Source organism: Macaca thibetana, chromosome 8, assembly GCF_024542745.1.
Source record: "Macaca thibetana thibetana isolate TM-01 chromosome 8, ASM2454274v1, whole genome shotgun sequence".
NCBI classification, from domain to species: Eukaryota; Metazoa; Chordata; class Mammalia; order Primates; family Cercopithecidae; genus Macaca; species Macaca thibetana.
In genome coordinates, this window is record NC_065585.1 from 3,880,702 (window position 1) to 3,903,902 (window position 23,201).

Consider the following 23,201-nt stretch of genomic DNA (forward strand, 5'->3'; position numbering starts at 1 on the left):
CCTGGAAAACAAGCCTCCTGGCACCACTGCCTCGGGAAATGGGGTCAGCCCTCTCTGCAGCCTGCGTTCCTGGCTCCAGACCTCAGGCACCCCGGGCAACTTCTCTTGGGCTGTCCCGCCTCAGGGCCAGACAGTAGCAACCCTGCCATGGGCAGCTGCCTAACAGGCTGCCACCCTTGACCCAGGATGCCCTGCTGCACCCAGTTGCTATGGCCCCAGTCGCCTTTGGCTTCAGCATTGCCCTATCCCACCTCCCTTTTTGTTTTTTTCTTTTGAGTCAGGGTCTCACTCCCATCGCCCAGGCTGGAGTGTAGTGGTGCAGTCTCATCTCACCGCAGCCTCAACTTCCCAGGCTCAGGTGATTCTCCTACCTCAGCCTCCCAAGTAGCTGGGACTACAAGCGCACCATCGTGCCCAGCTAATTGTTTGTATTTTTAGTAGAGATGGGGTTTCACCATGTTGGCCAGGCTGGTCTTGAAATTTCAGGCTCAAGTGATCTGCCCACCTCAGCCTCCCAAAGTGGTGAATTACCACTGGCTCACTGCAGCCTCAAACTCTTGAGCTCAAGTGATCCTCCCTCCTCACTTTCTGGAGTAGCTGGGACTAGAGGTGGGTGCCACCATGCCTGACAAATTTTTAAAATTTTCTGTAGGGTCTCACTATGTTGCCCAGGCTTCAGCTGATCTTCCCACCTTGCCCTCCCAAGTGTTGAGGTTACAGGCACGAGCCAGCATGCCCAGCAAAAACCACTATTTGTTAAGTACCTGTGGGGTGTTGTGTACCCACGCTTAGACCAGTGCCCAGCATGGATGGGGCCCCATTGAGGCTTTGCTGAGCCAACGAGGGCTGGCTTCACACCCACATTTTCCCTGGTTGCTTCTCACTAGGGCCTTGGCAGTGAGGTGCTAGCACCCCACTTCACAGGTGAGAAAACTGAGGCTTCAGGAGGCTTATGTAAGCTTTTACAGTCGCGTTCTACTCCCAGCCCTCCAGTGATTGCGCCCTGCAGCTTCAATGTTTACCAAGAATCCAGCCACGGCTCCTCCACTGCCAGCACCCTGCCTGCAGCCATCAGCTCCCTGAATTGTCAAGAAGCATCCCACGCCCTGTGCCCTCCAGCCACCCTCAGCAGCAGCCTGAGCCTTTTTAAAATACCAAGATCCCTGAGTCCCTCCTCTGCTCAGACCCTCCTGGGGTTCCTGTACCCCACTCAGGGGGCTTTGCTGGCCACCTGCTATCCATAACAACACCTTCCTTGCTCTGCCCTCTTCGCGTATTTAGTACCACCCGGTCTTCCACTATGTATTTATGGCTGTGTTTCTTGGATGTGACACCCTTGAGAGCAGGAACTTTATCTATTTTGCTTCACACTCCATGGGACCCTGACCACCTGTGCTTCTTGCAGAATGGGAGGATGCATGAATGAACGCGTGTGTGCATGAACGCAGGAACGTGTGAGCACGTGAGTGAACAGGAGAGCATCCGACTGGGATGTGCCCCATTGCCACTAGTTTCTCCAGGGCGTGCCGTTTCCTACAGGGCCTCCTTCTAGGGGAGGGCACATGCCTGTACCCACCTGTACCCTAGACAAGATGCAGCTGGGAGCCAGGCCAGGCATGCTCGCTCATTCACTCCTTTCTTGTCCATTCCTTTGCAAGTTGTGAACTGTGTACCAGGGACCCAGGGATGGACAAGGTGAGCTAGAGCCCACCCACATAGTGCTCACAGCTGAGGGCAGCGGGTTGAAGGCAGCTGGGGCTGGAAGGGGGCTGGCTGGCAGGGCCAGGAGAACTGCAGCAAGGGGGCTCAGGGCAGCACTACTGTGCCTGATGGTGGGGTAGGGGGTGTCCAACTCCCACTGGGAGACCAAGCTAACTCCTCTGCCCATTCCCTCTCTTCCTTCAGGCCCCTCCTCAAAGTCCCCTTCAAGGGGGAGTCCCCCTGCCCCCTTCCCTGCATCTCCACAGCAGCTGTCACTGGCCAGCTTACTGCACGTCACTTGCTTCCTTGCTCCTTGGCCATCTCTCGGCGAGGATGCAGATTCGAGGAGGTGTGGCCTCCCTAGCATCTATGGCAGGGTGCCTGGAGCAGAGCAGGTGCTCATTTTTTTTTTTTTTTTTTTTTTTTTGAGACAAAGTCTGGCTCTGTCGCCCAGGCTGGAGTGCAGTGGCACGATCTCGGCTCACCGCAACCTCTGCCTCCCAGGTTCACACCATTCTCCTGCCTCAGCCTCCCGAGTAACTTGGACTATAGGCGCCTGCCACCACACCCGGCTAATTTTTTGTATTTTTAGTAGAAACGGGGTTTCACCGTGTTCACCAGGATGGTCTCGATCTCCTGACCTTGTGATCCACCCGCCTCGGCCTCCCAAAGTGCTGGGATTACAGGCGTGAACCACCGCGCCCGGCCAAGGTGCTCAATGTTTAGTGACTGAGTGAATGAACGAATGAATGATTAGAAATCACATAGGCCAGCCTTTGGCACCTGGGCAGGTCTCAGTGAGTATTAACTATTGGTGCAGTGACACCCCAGGTGAGCTCTGGTCCTGCCCTTGCCTTTTAGGCCCCCATCTGTAAGGGAAGACAAGAACTGACTCCACAGGTCTGCTCAGAGGCTCCAATGAGACTGTGGACAGGAAAAGCATGTTGTAAAGTATAGGTGATTCTTTAAATGATGATTCAGGACTTAAAGCCTAGGTGGGCTTTATTTTTGCTATGTGCTGGGGGAGGCAGGAATTATTGAGAGCTGGGGTGGTCTGGGAGGGCTTCCTGGAGGAGGACACACGGGACAGGCAGACCCAAGGGAATTGCTGGGCACTACCAGCAGGATGAGCAGTGTAAGCAAACCCAGGAAAAGGGAGAGCCAACCCAGAGGGCTGAGGGGGCTGCTGACTGAGCAGGGGCAGGGGTGGGAGTCTGGAGACGAAGCTAGGCTGAGGACCGTGGCCTGGAGGTGATGTCTGGGAGGGAGGCTTACCCTGGGTTCCACCCTGCCCTGGTGCCATCAGCAGGTGGGGCCTGCCCCAGGGACCTTGGGTGGGGTGACCCCAGACATCACCTGCCTTTAGCCTTCAATGTGAAAAGCCGTGCCAGATGCCCCAACCTGCTGGCTGCCCCAACCTGCTGGCTGCCCTGGGTGGCTGCCTCCCTGCCTCCTCTCCAGGTCACCCTGGTCACTTGGTTCATGGCTATGGCTCCAGTGCCAGCCCCTGTACTGGGCTCTGCCCCTCCACCCCATCCTGAGAGATGGGCTAGAGATGCTGGCAGATGCAGCAACCACTCCACACTCTGACAGTCTAGGAGCCCCTGGCAGGCCCCGTGACCTTGTGCAAGGGGGCACAAGGACTCAGAGCCAGATGGCCTGGATTCAAACCCTGGCATAGCCACTGACTCGCTACGTGGCCCTAGGCCTGCTACCTCCCCTCTCTGTGCCTCAGTTTCCTCTTCTAGCAGATGGGGAATCTAACGGCACCCAGGGCAGGGCTGCTGTCAGCACGAGATTACTGTGATCAGGCAGGGGCCCAGCTGGCTTCAGAGCCTTGTGGTAACTGATCCGCATCATTATCTGGGCCCTGACCGGCCCAGCTGAACAAGCACTAGCCAGCCGCTGCCCCACTAGGCTCTAGATCAAATTTCTCAGCCCCACCCCATATGCCCCACACATGGGCCTCAAGGAGCTCTGTAAGACCCCCATCTGGAGGCTTAAAGACCTCCTCAGGAAAGAGGCCAAATGCTGAGGCCCCTCAAACCTGGACAAAGTCAGTGTCTGATCATGTTGACTTATTTTCCAGGTTTCATTGTGAGATATAAGACAGCTACAGAGAAAGGCATAGCAGAGCCGCAAGCGTGCACATCCCGCTGCCGGGCGGGTGTGGAGCCTGCCCCAGCCCCTCACCCCTCTCGTGCTTCTGAAACCTGGCCTTTGTCCAGGGAGGGCCCATGTGGGGAACGCCCTTCAGTGAAAACCTGCCTCAGTCTCTTCTGGGGAATCTTCAGGGTCTGCCCAGGCCTGGAGGACCAGCACTGTGCTGACAGCCACAGCCAGTCCTGGGCAGCTGCCCTCTCCTGGCACTGCGGTCACTGATGAGCTCTTCCTAGTAAATGACCTCCACTGGGCCCTGCACCATCATTTTCTCACATAATCCTCTCATACAGTCCTTTGTGCTAGAGAAACAAAGATTCTGTCCACCTCACCGATGAGGAAACTGAGGCTCAGGGAGGGGAGGGGGCTCACCAGGACACAGAAGCGGTGGAATGACCAGGATTGTATTGAACTTCCAATGAGACACACCAGTATCTGCAGCCGTGTGGCCCCAGGTGTCCATGTGACCTGGGGTATGACCCCGAGTGGCTAGATCACTCTATCACCAGGTAGCTGTGTGACGCCTGGTGATTGCGACCGTGGGCAATCGCATGCCTTCAGGTAGCCACGTGACCCCAAGAAGCTCACATCATAGGATGCCACATGGCCCCTAGGTGGCCATATGACCCCGGGCAGCCGTATGACCCCAGGAGGAGAAGCTGTGGGACCCCAGAAGCCCACTGCTCTTAAGCCAGTTCAAGAACCTGGAGGTTCCAGGATTCGTGTCCCAGCCTTGGGGCTGCCCTGAAAGCCCTTGGCTGCCCAGGACACTGGGTGGGCACATGCCCTTTAGGGTCTCAGGTCCCCTCAGGGCACCCTTTCCAGGACCTGAGGGGTGTGGACCCCCCACCTGCCTCCCAGGGCTCTGGCCCCTACCCTCTGCAGAGCTCACGCCCTCTCCATTTTGCCTCGGGGCTCGCAGAGATTAGGTATTTTCTCCAAGGTCACACAGTAAGCTAGAACTCTGCTCCCGCGCCCTTAGCCACACCTAAGCAGAGGCTGCTCCTGGGGAAGGGGTGGAGCGGGAGGGAGGACGCTGGCAGGATGAGTAGACACAGCCTGAACATCAGCACCCTAACAGCGAGAGCCAAGCGGGGCAGTGTCTTAGGAACACCTGGCGACACATGAGCATGCTAATTGACATGTTGGGGCTTTGTGAACGAGTTTGTTTAAAAACGTGTTTGTTGCATTGAAAAGAGAAAAGATTTGTGAAGGAGCACAGGAAGTGTCACTAAGGGACTGTCTGGCTGGGACACTGCTTCAGCTCGTCCCCTCTCTTTCCTCCCTCTTTGGGACCCACCTACTTGCCCCGCGCCCTGCCGCCCCCGCCCCACCACTGTGTAGGCTGCAGTCTCTGGAGAGAATCTTGTGCCTCCCTTCTCTAAGGAAGCTGGGCAGGGGTGCAGGGCAGCTGGAGCACAGCAGGCCCTCGGTTAAAGGCGGGTTGTTGTTTGAATCATAGTAAAATTGGAGCCAGTTCATGGAGGGCTTCCATACGTACCACCTCCCTCCCTCCCTTTCCTTTCGAACTGGGATCAATGGTTATTGCTCTCAGACACTTTCTCATGGCAGGAGAGCACCAGGGACACTCACAGAAGAGAAAATGGCAAATGCCAAGGACCGGGGGTGGGCTCAAAAGGGTGCCACAGACAGTCACCTGGTGTGACAGAGGAGAGAGCCAGGGGAGGGGGGACCTGCCAGGCCTGCCAGGAATGTGGAGTTCCCAGCGCCCGCGGGCTCTGCTGGCACCCGCATGCCTCACCAGCCCTCTAGCCTCCACCTCCTTGGGGGCTTCCTGCCCGGAAGCCCTCCTGCTCTTCCTGGGAAGAGAGGCTGCTCAGGCAAGTCACACTAACTCTGAGCCTTGGTTAGTTTGTCTGTGCAATGGAAAGGCTGACAGAGGGCCAGGGAACCTGAGGGCAGGGGCTGGAGAAGTCTGAGTGGCCTTCATTCCTTCTCCTTCTCTCTCGGTTTACGCGTTGTGTGGAACACCTTCTACCTCTCTCCCGTGGCCCAGCGTGTTCACCACAAGGTCCGAAGCGGGGAGGCTTGTCTTTTCCACCAAGGTAGGAGTTGTCCACGCCAGGTCACCAGCTGGCCTCTGGCTTGGAGTAGGTCACAGCATGTTTGTGGGATGTGGATGTTTGGCACCAAACGGGTTCTTTCCCCTTCATTTATGAGGCACAGAGAAGGAGAGGAAGGGAATGATGCCCAGCAATGGTAAGATGGATGTGTTCACGGACATCGTGCTTTCATTCATTCATTCAGCCCGTTCACCTAAACTAACCAGATATGACCCCGGTATAACTCCCGGCTCTATCTCCTATCAGCTGTGCAGCTGCAGGGACCAACAACCCATGTCGCAGCTTCCTCCTCCGCAGGATGACATCCATCTCACAGGAAGGTGTGCACACATGAGGGCTGGGGATGAGAGGGGCCTGGCCCCGCTCCGAGGCATCCCCCGGTGAGGCATGGAGAAGACAAGGTTGGAACCTAAGCAGAATGAAGGCCTCACACCCTGGACTCGCCCCAGCATCGGTGCGGGGGGTTGTTGTGCTCACAAAGACACAGGATTTGCCACAGCATTTGTAGGGCCCTTCTTCAAAGCAGTGAAGCATTTAAAGATGGCAACAGCAGAGCGCTAAGCCAAGCGTGGAGCTATTCTGAGCACTGGGTATGTGTGATTACACAGGTCACACACCCATGACAGCTAAGGGCCCAGGCACGCCTGCTTCAGAGCCAGGCCAGAGTCCATGTCTTTCTGACCCCTGGGCAAGAGGGCTTCCCCTGTATCAAGCTCTCTCCTCACAGGACTGGGGGACCAGTCATTTAAGGAGGGGATGGAGTGGGGCAAAAATGTGTGGGGGCCCCGAGGATTCCATTCCCAGGCTTCCATGGGCAGCTGGACAGTGGGGCCACAGGCCATGGACACATCTCACCCTTCTTGGTGGTGGCAGGTGGGATGAGGCCCTGGCAGGGTAGGCTGGGAAAGAGTGCTGCAGGGTGGCCCTGCCACTGCCCTCTTGCACAGGCATGCACACACACATGCACATGCACACACATGCATACACACACGCACATGCACACATGCACACACGCACACACACGTGCACACACGCATGCACATGCACACACGCGCACACACGCATGCACATGCACACACGCGCATGCACACACGCGCATGCACACACGCATGCACACACGTGCACATGCACACACATGCACATACATGCACATGTACACACATGCATGCACACACACATGTTGAGGTGCTTGCACAATGGGGATATACTTTTTCTTTTATTTATTTTTTTCCAAGATGGAGTCTCGCTCTGTCACCCAGGCTGGAGTGCAGTGGCCGGATCTCAGCTCACTGCAAGCTCCGCCTCCCGGGTTTACACCATTCTCCTGCCTCAGCCTCCCGAGTAGCTGGGACTACAGGTGCCCTCCACCTCACCCGGCTAGTGTTTTTTTTTTTTTTTTTTTTGTATTTTTTAGTAGAGATGGGTTTTCACCGTGTTAGCCAGGATGGTTTCGATCTCCTGACCTCGTGATCTGCCCGTCTCGGCCTCCCAAAGTGCTGGGATTACAGGCTTGAGCCACCGCGCCCGGCCGATATACTTTTTCTTAACCTTACTCTGATCTCTGTGTTTAACTCCAGGTTATAGAAATAAATCAATTGGATGTTTCCACATCTCAGGCTTAGAAACTGCCTTCTAAGTTTCATTCACATGAAATTTCATGCCTACACTTCCATTCTTTTTTTTTTTTTGAAACAGGGTCTAGCTCTGTCATCCAGGCTGGGGCACAGTGGTGCAATCATAGCTCACCGTAGCCTTGAACTCCCGGGCTCAAGTGATCCTCCTGCCTCAGCCTTCCGAGTGGCTGGGGTTACAGGCATGCGCCACCACACCCAGCTAATTTTTGAATTTTTTGTAGAGATGGGGCCTAGCTATGTTGCCAGCCTGGTGCATACACTTCTATACTTGCATTCAGTTACTCTTTTAGAAACCTTTTTTGTTTTTGAGATGGGGTTTCACTCTATCGCCCAGGCTGGAGTCCAGTGGTGCGATCTCAGCTCACTGCAACCTCTGCCTTCCAGGTTCAAGTGATTCTCCCGCCTCAGCCTCCCAAGTAGCTGGGATCACAGGTGCACACTGCCCCAATCAGCTAATTTTTGTATTCTTAATAAAGCTGAGGTTTCGCCATGTTGCCCAGGCTGGTCTAGCACTCTTGAGCTCAAGCAATCCACCACCTCAGCCTCCCACAGTGCTGGGATTACAGGCATGAGCCAACATGCCCAGCCCCAGTAAATATTTATGGAGTGCCTACTACAAGGCTGACCCTACACTGGGCTCCATGGCTACCATGGCTGGTATGTACCCCACTATGCGCTCCTTACGGAGAGAGATTGGATCGTGTTCCCAGCTCCAGTACTAGGACCCGGCAAAGCGTGTGGCACATAGTAGGCACACACTCAGTAGTTGGTTACTGCATGAATGATAATGAAGACAATTCAATCAATACTAGCAATTTGTGAATAAACAAAGTCTTTGCCTATCTGTCCTCCTGATTGTATTGTCATTTTTAAAAGCATTGTTTTGCTATTTTGTTTAAGCTTCATGACAACTTGTGAACTAGGTACTATTAGAATGCTCACTTACAGAAGAGGACTCAGGGAGGTTAAGTAGGCGCCCAGGCTCACACAGTTGGCTCACAGCACAGCTGGAATTGCCACTGCCGCCATCCTTTGGCCATTGAAATAAAAATCACCAGGGAAGTAGATGTACTGGTTGACCACTCACGATGTGTCTGATGCTGCTTTGGACTCTCTGTCTACAGATCACTGATGTACTTATTAACCCTCTGTTGAGATAGTGCATACACATGGAAAAACACACACATCTTTTATTTATTTATTTACTTAAATAGAGATAGGGTCTTGCCATGTTGCCCAGGCTGGTCTCAAATTCCTGGGCTCAAGCAATCCACCCTCCTTGGCCTTCCAAAGTGTTAGAATTACAGGCGTGAACCACTGTGCCCAGCAGGCACATGCATCTTGACTGCACAGCTGGAAAAGTCATCACAAATTGAGCACACTGTAACCAGCACTCAGACCAAGACACAGAATACAGCCAGCCCCCTGACACGTCCTCTGTGCTCTGCTTCCTGGCTCTGGCACCCCTCCCTCCAAGGGTAACCACTATCCTGACTGCTACCCCATATACACATTCTACCACTTTATCCACATGGAAACATATATGGCTTTTTATCCTCTGGCTCCTTTTCCTCAACATCATTTGTGAGAGTCATCCATGTTGTTGTGTGTAGTTGTCGATTATTCACTGTCATTGCTGTCATTCCACCGTGTGAATATATCACAATTTATGTATCCATTTAATGGCTGACGTGCATTTCAGTAATTTCCAGTTTGGGGCAATTATAAACAGTGCTGCTATCAACAGAAACATGATGTTAGGTGTGTATCCAGGAGCAGAATTGCTGGGTAATCAAGGCCTTTCAAAAAGATTTTGAAAGTTGTACCACTTTGCATCCCCACCAACAGTGCCTGGGAGTTCCAGTTGCTCCACTTCCTTGTCAACACTTGATATTGTCAGATTTTTCCCATTTCCGATGCTCTTGGAGACTCTGCTGTGCACTTCACTTCTAAATTCCTTTAGCAACGGGTGAGATGGATCTTACGATTTCTATTTTACAGATGAGGACACCAAGGATCGGAGAAATGAAGTAATCCCTCCAAAGCCACTTAAACCCTGGCAAGGGCACAGGGCTGGGATATTAACAGGGTTGGCCTCGGCCCATCACATCTGTCTGTTAAAGTCGCCTCCCCAGACCTTGTCTTGATGGGGTTTCCCAGCAGCCCTGCCCTAGGGATTGTGGCCCTTCTACACGTGGAGAGAGACGGATCAGTGCCCCTGGCAAGGGCCAGACCTGAGAGGGAGGCCCAGACTCGAGGAAGCTCTGGGTCGGGTCTTCTTCCTGCCCTGCTCTCCAGGCTGGAGAGGGGGCCCGCAGAGTGCGGGGCGTTGCGTCAGTTGGGGACGGGGTTGGCCCAGGACCAGGCAGGTCTTCGGAGGGTGCCAGGGAGGGGAAAACAGGAGAATTTTCTACTGCAGCGGAGGAGGGGCTGCAGCACCTGGGTGGGGCCCACCTCGCTGCGCCTCGGGCAGGGGCGGAGGGGCGGGAGGCTGCTTGCCAAGGGGCTGTGTTGCCGGGGGACGGGGCCTCGCGGCTAGCCGGACCCCTCTGCGAGAGAGGTGCGAGAGGAGCGGGGAGAGAAGGTGGGGATGGGCGGGGGCCACCTCCTACGGCTGCGGAGAGCGATAGGGTGGATTGGGGGCCAGCTCTTCAGGGGGGAGGGGGCGGACGCTCGGTGCGGAGGGGCCGGGGCCGGGGTCGGGGTCGTAGAGGGAGGAGGGCGGGGGCGGGGCTGGGCTAGGGCCGGGGGCGGGGCCACGGCTAGACGGGGGCGGGAGCCGTGGAACCCGCGGGGGCGGGGCAGGGGGCGCGGAGGGGCGGGGCGGCCGTTCGGGGGCGGGGTGGGCGGCGGAGGAGGCCAATGGGCGCGCGCGGCGCAGACCCCGCCCTCCGAATCCCCGTCCCGCGGCGGCGGGTGCTGCATAGTCATGAGGCGCAGGGGCCGGCGCTGCGTCAGCGGAAGCGGCGCGGAGCGGCTGTTTCCGACCCGATAAAGCGGCGTTGTCTCCGCGCGCCGGCCGCAGCCTCGCAGCGCTCCCTCCGCGCCCGCGTCGGTGACTGACTGACCGCCCGGCCGGCCGGCCGAGGGAGCAGCCCCCGCCCGGACCCGCCGCCGCCTCCCGACCCCGGTGCGCCCGGGGCTCCGCGCCCCCGTCGCCCCTGCCCGGCCCGGCCCGGCCGCCCCGCCGCCCCCGCGGCCCCGGCCGGAGGAGACAGGTGAGTGGCCTGCCGCCCGCAGCCGCCCACCCCACGGCCCTCTGCACCTCGCACCTGGGCGCTGGACACCTGCCGCCTCCCCACCCCCACCTCCCGCACGGCCTCGGCCTCCAGGTCGGGTCCGCGCGGCAGCCGCAGACCCGCACCTTCTCCGGGGGAGGGGACCTGCCCCCACCCGGCTTGCGCTGGCTCCTCAGGGTTCCCCCATTACTTCCCGCCTCCTCTTTTCGGATTGCACCTGCCCTGGTCCCCAGCCCTGCAGCCTCTCTGATTCCCCCACCCTGGCCTCCACCCTGGAGCGCGCGCCTTCATTTGGACCCGGCCCCCTTTCGCACCCATCAGTCCTCCCCACCCTCAGTTCCTCGGATTTCTCTACCCAGAGAGGAGCCTGGCGCCTCTAACTCCTGATCCTGACCCTGTCCTGTCCTCCTAACCCCTGCCTGCTGTCTCTAACTTCTGAGAATTCAACCAGGGATGCACCACTTGCGAAGTGGCCCCCTCTCCCCTGTCTGGACCGGTCCTCCTAACCGAACACACTTCCTTCTTCCCCTTCCCCCTCCCCTTCTTCTTCCCCTCCTTTCGCTCTCCCCAGTGCACACACGCCCCTCTCAGCACTGCTAGCCAGTGTCCCCCACCTCGGACCCCCAGCCTGCACCGCCAGACTGTGGCTCTGCCCCGGTCTCATCGGCACTGTGCTCCCTTGTGTCCCTTTGAAGATACCTTGATTTTCTGAGGCCGACCTTGTCCCTGGAGGAAAGAGGCCAGGGCATCAGTTCATCCAGGCCCAGAGTCCCTGCTCTGTGGAAGTCTCCGCACCTTTGCGTCTCAGCACCCGCTGCCCCTTTCCCCTTTGAGCTTAACCCGTTCCTCCCCCAGGTATCCTGCTCTGGATTGGAGCACATCCGGCAGAGGCTTTTCCAGCGGAGGCGGATCCACACGGGGCCCAGCCTCCTGGTTAGCTATTCAGAATGATTCTTGAAGGCGGGGGCTAGGGAGGGCTGGGAAGGGCCGCTTGACCTCCTAAGGAGCCTGAGGTTTCTTGTCTCTCCAGTGTGGGTCACTGATGGAGTGTGGCTTCAGGTTCACAGACCTAGCCATTGACCTCCATCTGATATCTCAGCTGACTCCAGCAAAACGGGGCTTGTCGTTTTTATTATTGTTATTGGGCTGTCTTTTCCAGTCTAGGACCCAGAGCGAGGAGGGTTTACCAGATGAGTGATTCAAGTAATTGTTGTGGGGTCATATGATTCTTGTGGGCTGGCAGATTCTGAATCGAAGCCCATTTCTGCTGGGGAGAAGCGCCACTGCATCTGCCTGGCATTACTGAGAGCGCCCTGCGCTTCCATTCCCCAGACGGTCTCATCCTTCCTGTGTCATTGGCAGACAGGTAGAGTGTGGTAGGAATCTTTTCCTTCTGCTATTTTGTGCTGGCTTTAGGAAAAAGTAAGAAAACAAAAAGCTGGAGTATTGGTGTACAGGTCAGGGAGTGTAACGCATGGGGATCAGAGCAGGTAACACTCACCGACCTTTAAATAAATGTATGATATCCTCACTTTTCTGCTAGGTTTGAATTATTGTTAAAAGATCAAACAGAGATTATTTAATGCTTGGGAGAGGTTTTGCAGAAGCCACTTGAGGATGAGAGGCAGTCGTGCAGGTTCCGGGTGGAGGAGACTCAGGCGCGGTTAAGAACTCATGTGCTTTTAGAGAGGCTGGGGAACTAGGTCGTCTTACACATTAAGGATTTCACATCCATTCAGGCTAATTGTTTTTGTGGCAGTGGCTGTAAAGGAAAGAAGCAAATCGTTTGAAATGTGTTTGAAATACATAACTGGGTATTTAAAGGTGTATTTTTGTGGTCCAGGTGTTCACAGGGCGGGGAGGGGGGAGGCTGCCCAGGGCCACCTCCCGGGGCTTGTCGGGGGAGTGGCCTGCTGCCCTGCCGAGATGCGTGCTGCAGCTTTGGCCCTTGTTGCATCGTGAAAGCCCATCAGAGATTGGACTGGGTGAGCTCCAAGGTGTCTTGCAGCTTGTAACACCCTCTAACTTTGCTTATTGGAGAGGAGGGGTGGGGGAGGGGCGGAGCAAGCCTGTAAACCGGATTCTGCCTCCTTTCCGTGAGCCCTGAGATCCCTCCCCAGCCCGCCCCGCAGATCTGCAGGGAAGGAGAGGGCTGCGGCAGCGGCAGCTCCCCGCTTTCCCGATGGAGGAAAGGAGCGGAGGAAGGTATTTCAGCCGATCTTAAGGTTGCTCGGTGGTGAATGGATTGTATCTGTGTTGTCAGGAGAGAGGTGGGGAGGACGGAGGAGCGCAGCGCTGGGGTTCGGGCTGTGATTGGCGTTCTGACTGTGGTGCATCCCAGTGCCCTCTCCCGCTCTTCCCGAGGGCCCCGACGCCCAGTGGCTGGCTGGGCTGGTTTGTGACCAACAGCCTCGTGGCCTGACACCGAGTGAGGGTGACTGACAAGCACTGTAGGTGGCAGACAACCCCAAATTGCCAGTGCCCTTCTTGGGAACACCCCTGGCAGAGTCATGTCTGTAATTTGTGGAGCCAGAATGTGCTGGAAGCCGCGTTCCTGCTAATGATGGGTGAGGACTGCTCCTCACTGGCCGCCTGGGTTCCCCAGGTTTTCATCACTGCGTAATTATGCTGACGGAGGCGCACTTAGTAAAACACCAGCAGCGGGGTTGTCTCCACCTGAGCCAGGAAACAGATCTGACCAGAGGGAGCGAACCTCTCAGCTGAAGAGCAGCCTTGTAGAAAGGAAGGGGTGAGAGAGGACCCCAAAAGCAGGCGTCTGCAGTGGGTTTTCATGCAGAGGACCTGAGCGACTGCACCTCCCCCACCCGCTCCTAGACAAGGTCCCCTTGTTTAGATTAGCTTAATTACCCCCACGAAAATCAATGAACAAGGATCTTTTTAAATGTGAAACTTTCAAAATGTGCTCCTAGTGGCCTTTTCCCCCCAGTATCAAATGCTAACTAAGCCTTTGTGAAATCAGGCACTTTCAGAGGACTGGGAGACCTCTTTAATGTTCATGGAAATGAATCTTCTCTACTCTGGATCAGGAGGGGGCCTGCCGAAAGAGAAGCTTGACAGGTCATATCGCCATTTTCAACCCCTTGCCATTTGGGTGGAGGTGACAGGAGAAACAGCTAGTGGAGGCCTCATAGTGTTTATGAAGTGGCCTCCTTGGCAAGTGACTTTTCGAGGAGGCATTTTAAGATTAAAAACATCCACAGACTTAGAGGGCAGCCGCATAGCCCACTTAGTGTTTCATATCCCGGATAGAGTGGCCCTTGGAGAGCCGTGGGTGGGTCGCCATTGTCCCCACCTCAGACGACGTGGGTGTTAGTGCTCCAGAAAGGCAGTTGGTAGGGGTCATTTGTTGGTGCCACTAGTTAGATTTCGGGAAACAGCACAAAACCCTGATGATGGAGAGAAGGGCTCTGAGTTCTCTTTGGCTCAGCTGCCGTGTAGCTTGGGGACGTCAGGTGAGAGGGAGAGGTAGTTCTCTCTCTCCCTTTGTTTTTGATTTTTTGAGAGAGAGTCTCGCTCTGTCACCCAGGCTGGAGTGCAGTGGTGCAATCTTGGTTCACTGCAGCCTCCGCCTCCCAGGTTCAAGTAATTCTCCTGCCTCAGCCTCCCGAATAGCTGGGACTATAGGTGCACATCGCCATGCCCACATAATTTTTGTATTTTTAGTAGACATGGGGTTTCACCATGTTGTCCAGGCTGGTCTTGAACTTCTGACCTCAAGTGATCTGTCCACCTGGGCCTCACAAAGTGCTGGGATTATAGTCTCTCTCCTTGACGTGCGTGTGTGTGCATGTGTGTGCGAGTGTGCGTGCATGCGTGTGTGTGCATGTGTGTGCGTGCATGTGTGCGTGTGTGTGCATGCATGCGTGTGTGTGCATGTGTGTGCGTGCATGTGTGCGTGTGCGTGCATGCGTGTGCGTGCGTGCATGTGTGTGTGTTTAAGAGTCAGGGGATCTCATTGTGTTGCCTAAGCAGGTCTTGAACCCCTAGGATCAAGTGATCCTCCTGCCCCAGCTTCCCAAGTAGCTGCTGGGATTATAGGTTCATACTACCACACCTGGTGGGATTTCTCTTAAGTGAGAGGGGCTGGGCTGCAGCTGCATTATTTTGAGGGTCGTCCCAAGGCCCACCTTCCTGTCTAGTGAGGGCTCCAGAACACAAGTTCACTCTGAGAGTCTGTGGGGAGCCCCGGGGGGCAGGGGTGTGTGTGTGGGAAGTAGTGCTGGGCATTTTGTCCCCAGCGCAGGAATAAGGGTGCCAGCCAGTCCAGAAGTGGGATCCTGAGGCAGCTGAAGGGATTTGCATAACCTTTCAACTCATTGAGCCCGGCCATCTTACCCTCCCACCTCTGCTGGGCACAGGCCCTGGTGAGGGAGGTATTGTTCAGACCTGGGTCTCGGTACTTTCATCCTCCTAAACCTGTGGAAGGGTTTTGCTGGCAGTGAGAGGAAGCTTCATTCCTGAACTCTGGCCCAGAGGTGCTGAATTTGCTGCATTGAAAAGCGGCTTCCCCCCTGGGGTTCTTTAGGCTGCTTGCTCTGAGTTTTTGTAGTTTGCCCCGAGGTTTCTCCTGGGGTTCTGCCTGGAAATCCTGGAGCCACCTGAATTGACTGGCAACCAAATTTTTCCTGTTTCAAAGGAAGGAACATCTTGAGTGAAAAATGCATAGCAAACCCTTGAAATAGATAATAAAGAGGGATCAACACAGTGTGCTTACCTGGTCAGGTGTGGTGGTCATTGTACTTTTATATATGACCCTGATTGCACAATTTTAGGACATCACTCAGGCCGGGCACAGAGGCTCGTTCCTGCAATCGCAGCACTCTTGGAGGCTGAGGCAGGAGGATCACTTGAGTCCAGGAGTTCCAGGCCAGCCTGAGCAGCATGGCAAAACCCCAGCTGTACAAAAAATACAAAAATTAGCCGGGCATGATGGCACATGCCTATAGTCCCAGCACCTTAGGGGGCTGAGGTGGGCAGATTGCCTGAGCCCAGGAGTTTGAGACCAGCCTGGACAACATGGCAAAACCCTGTCTCTATAAATACAAAAAAATTAGCCAGGTGCGGTGTCTCACATCTGTGGTCCCAGCTACTCGGGAGGCTGAGGCTGGAGGATTGCTGGAGCTCAGGAGGTCCAGGCTGCAGTGAGGGGAGATCACACCCATGCTGCACTCCAGCCGGAGCAACAGAGTGAGACCCTGTCTCAAAAAGAATAAAAATTAAAATTAAAAAAAAGACATTGTAAGTCCGGAAAACAACGAGTAAGTTCCTTGTCACCAACAATTTAGTCGTCATTTTAGGGAAATACATTTATTCAAGAGCATGGTTTTTGGTTTGGTATATGGGAAGGGAATATTTTTTAAGTTCTTCGACGGGGGGTGGTTTGACATCTCCACGCTGGAGATGAAATCGCGTCTTAAGAGCATGTTAGACGTGAGGGGAGGGGGACTGCCTGAGTGTCGTAGACGCAGCTCTTCTGCTGTCAGTGATGGGTGAGTTAGGAATGTTTTTTAGAGTTACGTTGCTGTCAAGCAGAGGCCTGCAAATATTTTTGCTCATGTGTTCTGTAAAATAACTTTGAGGCCTGGCACGGTAGCTCATGCCTGTAATCCTAGCTCTTTGGGAGGCCAAGGCACGTGGATCACCTGATGTCAGGAGTTTGAGACCAGCCTGGCCAACATGGCAAAACCATCTCTGCTAAAAATACAAAAATTAGCCAGGTGTGGTGGTGCATGCCTGTAATCCCAGCTACTTAGGAGGCTAAAGCACAAGAATGGCTTGAACTGGGCAGGGGGGCGGCGAGGGGAGGTGGGTGGGTGGTGTTGGTGATGGTGATGGTGGTCGTGGTGGTGGTGGTGGTGGTGGTGGTGGTGAGCCGAGATTGCGTTACTTCACTCCAGCCTGCGCAAAAGAGCCAGACTCCGTCTCCATCTTAAAAACAAACAAACAAACAACAAAACTTTGAAAAACAATAGACACGTTTTTAAGTTGACGTTTAAATTTTTTGGTCCTAATTTTAAACAACTGCAAAAGATGCAATTTCTAGCATAATGTTGGCATTTAAAAGTAACCCTAATATTGCTTTTTAAAAGGTATCCAATGTTAAATATCCTAATGATGCCTGTCATCAGTCACCCTTTAATAAAATGAACAAACCGTTCTTAACAGTCTTGACATGTCATGTTTTTTCTTTGTGAACTTGTATGTTTGCTCCGTTTGAAAGTCTTTTTATCCCTCATTCTTCTTTTCCTTTTTTTGAGACAGTGTTTCCCTCGGTCACCCAGGCTGGAGTGCAGTGGTGGGATCAGGGCTCACTACAGCCTCGACCACCTAGGTCCATGCAATTCTCTCTCTTCAGCCTCCTGAGTAGCTGGGACCACAGGTGTACGCCATCGTGCCCAGCTAGTTTTTATTTTTATTTTTTGCAGAGATGGAGTCTCACTGTGTTGCCCAGGATGATTTTTTTTTTTTTTTTTTTTGACAGGGTCTTACTCTGTCCCCCAGGCTGGAGTCCTGTGGTGCGATCATGGCTCACTGCAACCTCGACCTCCCGGGCTCAAGTGATCCTCCCACCACCGCCCTCCAGGTAGCTGGGATTATGCCCAGCTAATTTTTTCTTTGTGCTTTTGGCAGAGATGGAGTTTCACCATGTTGCCCAGGCTGGTCATGAACTCCTGGCCTCAAGTGACCCTCCCTCCTGCCTCAGGCTCCCAGAGTGCTGGGATTGCAGGTGTGAGCCATCGCACCAACCTATGGACTGTTCTCCATACTTCTCTGTGACAAAAGTATATATATATATTGCAATTTCAAACATTTCTATGATCATTAGGCTATGTTAACATAATCCAGAAGAATGTTTTTTGTCATTGTAATTATCAGTACAGAATTGATCACAGAAGCATAAATATCATTGATCTTGATAAACAATTACTAAATGCACAAAATAAAATTACATTGGAAGGAGGTCTCAAAGAACTGGGGGGCGGGGCCCATTTAAGGTACCTTAATTAAAGGGATAATTGAACTGTTTTGGTATCAGGTACACCTCTGTTGCTGGAACATTGCCTGGGAAGAGTGCCTTCCTCTTGTCTAGGCGGGGCAGGTAGGGTGGAGGTGGGGGCTCCCTGGGCACTGGGACTCTCTCCACGGCAGCTTCTCAGGCAGTCCAGTTTTAGGAAGGCGTTTATGGGGACCTTGCGGCTCTCTGAGTTCCCCACACTGGAGGCCCTCTCAGGATGCCCCTGTGTTTGCACAGGGTGCTTGTGGTGCCACCGCGCTTAGTCCACAGGTAAGGCCCATGCCACTTTGTCAAATCACGGTACCCATGCTGCTCTGTATTAAGCTTTATTATTTAATTACATGTTTTCTAAATGTGCTATGTTAAAGGGCAGAAGACGAACCATTTCATGAGCAAGCATGTTGCAGCATTTTTATTTGGTTGGGCTAAAATAGTAAGCCTATGGAATTGTGCCTTGGGTTAAATTTTAATTCGACAGAAAGGTGTGTTAGAAGCAGAGAAGACCAACATGGCCAGACTTTAGATTTGTTAGAGGTTTTTGCCTGGCAGGAATCTGGTCACCCTGCTCCACCCTTCTTCCTGCAGGGGCATCACTGTGCCCGTTCTGGAGCGGGGCAGCTGGTCTCAGGCCATCAGGTCGCCGCTAGGATCAGGGCCATGGGGTGGATTGGGAAGGTGGGCCTCTCCCTGAGAACCAGATGAGGCGGGTGCGGGGCATTGATACTTGGTCTCCCTGAGAATTTGCGCAGATCTGGAGATGCTGAAAAAGTAGAAAGATTTACTATTTTTAGCCTTTAGATCTAATGAAATTAGGTATGAAAATCGGTTTAGTAACCAAAAAACAACTACTTCCCTTCCCACTCAGAAACAGCATGCTGAGGACTGAGTGCAGTAGAACTTTGCGTCGTGTGATGGTTTTATGACATAAGAGGAGATTTGGTGGAGCTGGGGTCTCTGGTGTCTCCCAGCCACTCGCCCAACTCTGTGGAATCGGTAACGTGGGTCCGCCTGAAGTTTTAACCTGTCTTCTGTCCTCAGGGCTGGCCATTAGGAGTCCACTTAAGAATGCGTCACTTCCAATTCGGCTGTACAGATATTTGGGGAGGCAATGACGTCCTCCGTGGGGCCAGTGCCTTCGTTCCAGGGATGGGTGAGGAGAGGAGCAGTTCCAAGGTCATGTTCTAGGAATCCTGCACTTCAAACACCGAAGAACAGGACCAGGAAGACAGGCCAGCCCCTAATCACCCCATAGAACCGGATTAGCCTCCTTTGGTCCCTTCTCCAAAGCAACAAATCCTTATTTTTTTTGGTATTTTGGGTGTCGATACTGAAATCAAGGTTTCAGGCTCTTAAAAGACTTTGAGAGACGTTTTGGCTGCTGAAGAAGACCAGGTACAATGGAGTCCAGTTGTTTCTAGAAATTCCTGCCCGAACCTGGGGCTTTACTTCAGTATGCAAATCTGCTCCCAGCCAGGAGTACTAGAATAACTGCTAGTGGTTTTTTTCGTGTTGCTTACGTAAAACGGCATTAAAAGCTTGGAGTGTGGACGTCCTCCCCCATCAGGGCCTGCGCACCACCTCCCTCTGCTGGATGGAGCCAGATCCCGGGGCTGCGGCCACGGCTGCTCCGCCGTCGTCAACCGTGCCCATTCGAAAGGCAGCTCTGATTTGGTGGCAAGAACGAAGCCCACAGCTCAGGTGGTCTTGTTATGGACTTGCAGCACTTGCAGCCTGGAGCTGGTGTCCCTAGTGTGACAGCTGTCTCCTTAGGTAAGCTGAAGGCAGTGTCAGGGCTGTTGAAAACATGTCTAGCCCACTACTGAACTATTGAGGTGTTGAGAGCGTTTTTAATTCTTAAAGACATGGGGTTCCCCGTCTGCTTTCTCCTTCAGTGGAAACCTGAAGCCTGGCGTCCTCATTGTGGGTGGGGTACAGGGAGAGTTTACAGTCCGGGCTGGGCCCTCCTTGGCTTTGTGACCTTCCAGAAGCCACCCAGTGCTCAGAGCTTCTGCTTCCGTGTGGTAACTGGGACGTGTGAGGGGTCTGTCTCCAGCACTCAGTAGGCACCTGAGAAGGGGTCACAGCAGCACTCACGCTGCCAGACAGTGCGGCATCTGCATCCGTGCTGGGCGCCCAGCTGGGACCTCTGGAGCAGCGCCTGGTAAGGGCACTGATGAGGGAGAGGAGCCACCGGGTACGGCCAGCCTAGTGCAGTTGTGGGCCCCTGGGTCGCACTGCTCCTCAGCTCCCCCACCCCCTACTGAAAAGTGCCTTTTGTCCTGTGCCTGGAGAAATGTGGCAGTGCCCTCCATGCCTTGGATTCGACTGAGGCAGCTTTTCGGTCATTCCCCATGCCGGGTAGGTGCTGCTGGAGGGGGCTCTGTGGCCAGCCCTGCCGTTGGCCCACACGAGATGCTGGTTCCCACACCCGTCTTCCCTGGCCAAGAGCTTGGAAGGAAGGACCGCTGTCTGCCACAGGTATGGGCAGCTGTGCCCAGCTGGCACTGCCCTCTGGGTTGGCTCCCTGGCTCCTGCAGAGGTCGGGGAGGAGGTGCTGCCGCTCCCTTTTGTTTCCTGGTTGTTTCTTTCAGGCTGTCCAGTTGGCTTGCTGGGTGAGCCTTTGGTGCCCATTTTTGCCCTCTTGTTGGGCACTGTCAGTAGGCTCAGACTGTGAGCTAGCAGGGGACTGGGCCTGCTGTGGGTCGTACGTTCCATTCTGGAGATGGTCCCTAGGTGGCTGCTCTGTGCCAGGCGTGAGGCAGGTGCCTGAGAAGCCAGCCATCTGGGCAGGGTGATGGGGCAGGCCTGGGAACCCCAAGGAGGGCATCTAACCCATGGCTGGGTGCGGAAAACGTCTGAGCAGGTGGTCCTTGAAAGAAACAGAATGTTGTTCTTAAAATCTTCTTACTATGGATGTTTCAAGACATGCCTAAAAGTAGTGAAAATAGTGTAATCATGTCATCCGCAGTTCATCACCCGTTAGCAATTCTGTTGACTCTCGCTAGTCTTTGAACTGAGTTTTCAAGGACACGGCCTGTGGGATGAAGGGAAGAGCTTTGCAGAAAGAGCCTGGGGAATGTGGACATGAGGACACGGGGGATGGTGGGCCAGTCGGGTTTGCCACAGGGGCTGTGCCCGCGGCGGTGGGCCTTCCGAGCAGCACTGTGGTCCACCTTCCACAGCTGGAGTGAGGAGCTGGGTGAACAGTCACATGGAGAAGATACGGTTTTTTTTTTTGTTGTTGTTGTTTTTGTTTTTGCGATTTTGGGTGTCGTCTTTCTCTTTAATACCATGGCTGTGTGTGAGAAAAATCTTGGTAACTTTTCCTGAAATGAAATGAGGTAATGTTTAAAGCTAATCAAATTTAAAATAAAATTGGAAGATTGTTTTTCAACAAGTGAACTAGCCAGTGGCAGTTTTGCTAATTCAAAAATCTATGCAAAAAGAAGAAAGCATTTTGCCATTTCCTAGATCTCTGCAAATGGAAAGTCTGCAGGTGCAGGCTGTGTGTGGCAAGGCCGCTGGCCGGGCTATCAGTCCCGGGTTGGTTCCTGACAGTTCATGCCATCTTCACAGCAGTGAGACTGTGCCGATAAGGGCCCTGTGGCTGGTTCCAGTTTGTGGTTGTAAAGTTCAGACAGGTTTTTGATGAAGTTTTCTGGGTCTGTGGGAGAGCCTGGAAGTTCTGTAAATGCAGGCTGTGGTTTCTGCCTGGTGATGATAGGGTTCTGGGAAATAGGTTTTAAACATTTCCATGTGGATTTTCTCCTGATCTCCTCAGAGCCTTGTCCATCTGGGGATTTATTTTTGCCCACACGGTTCTGCCTCGGCTTAGCAGGCCTTAGGCGTGGACCCCAGGCCTGCCTCCCCCGCCAGCATCCACTTGCCGCATTGCCAGGCAGGGAGAGTGCCCGGTGCCCACCAGGTGCCTGCCTCCTCTTGGTGGAGCCCTGTTGCATTTGGCTTTAATAACTCACAGGGGAAGGTGGCCAGGGAGCTGCCTGTGCTTTCTGAAGCACCATGTGGATGGTGTAGAGGAGAATCCAGAGGGAGCAGTTTCTGACCCTCCTCCCAAGGCCCTCACTGGTGTTTCTAGTACAGTGTGGCAAACCTTGGGGGGGACTCAGTAACTTAGGGGGGTCAGGCTGCTTCAAACACATACCATAGACCGGGTGGCTTTGCAACAACAAACATTTCTTTCTCATGTTCTGGAAGCTGGAAGGCCAAGAACAGGGCACAGGCAGATGGGTGTCTCCTGAGGACCCATTTCCTGGTTCAGATGTCGCGCCGCCTTGCTCTGTCTTCGTGTGATAAAGGGCATGAGGGTCTTTCCCTCTACTTTTTTTTTTTTTTTTGCGCAACAGAGTCTCGCTTTGTCACCCAGGCTGGAGTACAGTGGCATGCTCTTGGCTCACTGCAACCTCTGCCTTGGCGGGGGGGGGGGGGGGGGGGGTACAAGCAATTTTCCTGCCTCAGCCTCCTGAGTAGCTGGGACCACAGGTGTGCACCACCACACCCGGCTAATTTTTGTATTTTTAATGGGGGTGGGGTTTCACCATGTTGGCCAGGCTGGTCTTGAATTCCTGACCTCAGGTTATCCACCCACCCCGGCCTCCCAAAGTGTTGGGATTACTGGCGTGAGCCACCACGCCTGGCCTTCTTTTTTTCATTTTAATTAAAGTTTTTTTTTTTTTTTTAAATGAGGTCTTGCTCTGTCGCCCAGGCTGGAGTGCAGCAGCCCAGTCATAGCTCACTACAGCTTGAATTCCTGGGCTGAACCATCTTCCTGCCTCAGCCTCCTGAGTAACTGGGACTACAGGCGTGTGCCACCATGCCTGGCTAATTTATTATTATTTTCTGAGACAGGGTCTCACTCTGTTGCCCAGGCTGGAGTGCAGTGGTACCATCTCTCAACTCACTGCAACTTCTGCCTCCTGGATTGAAGCGATTCTCGTGCCTCAGCCTCTTGAGTAGCTGGGATTACAGGTATGTGCCACCATGTCTGCCTAATTTTTGTATTTTTAGCACAGACCAGGTTTCACTGTGTTGGCCAGGCTGGTCTCAAACTCCTGGCCTCATGTGATCCGCCCACCTCAGCCTCCCAAAGTGTTGGGATTACAGGCATCAGCCACTGTGCCCTGCTAATTTTAAGTATTTTTATATAGAGAGGGTCTCACTATGTTGCCCAGGCTGGAAGCCTGTCTTCTAGGGGCCAGGCTTGGATGGTGGTCTTGCCGGGCTGACCCCGGGCTGTGGACACCTTGTCCCTTTGTGCCAGAGGGGCAAGAGCTCCGGCACCAGAGCCGGGGAGCCTCTCATGAGACGAACTCCGCACCATCCTGGGCTG

At 54.1% G+C, this 23,201-nt stretch overlaps 1 protein-coding gene and 1 pseudogene across 2 annotated transcripts in view; both read left to right on the forward strand.

Annotated features, from left to right (window-relative positions):
* Positions 1 to 23,201, forward strand: part of LOC126961749 (uncharacterized) — a 191,613-nt pseudogene that overhangs the window by 82,114 nt on the left and 86,298 nt on the right. The gene's annotated exons all lie outside the window — the stretch shown is intronic.
* SLC45A4 (solute carrier family 45 member 4) overlaps positions 10,601 to 23,201 on the forward strand; it is a 98,899-nt gene continuing 86,298 nt past the window's right edge. The window contains exon 1 of the mRNA XM_050802388.1: positions 10,601 to 10,797. The gene's annotated coding sequence lies outside the window, so the exon portion shown is untranslated. The remainder of the gene's footprint in view (positions 10,798 to 23,201) is intronic.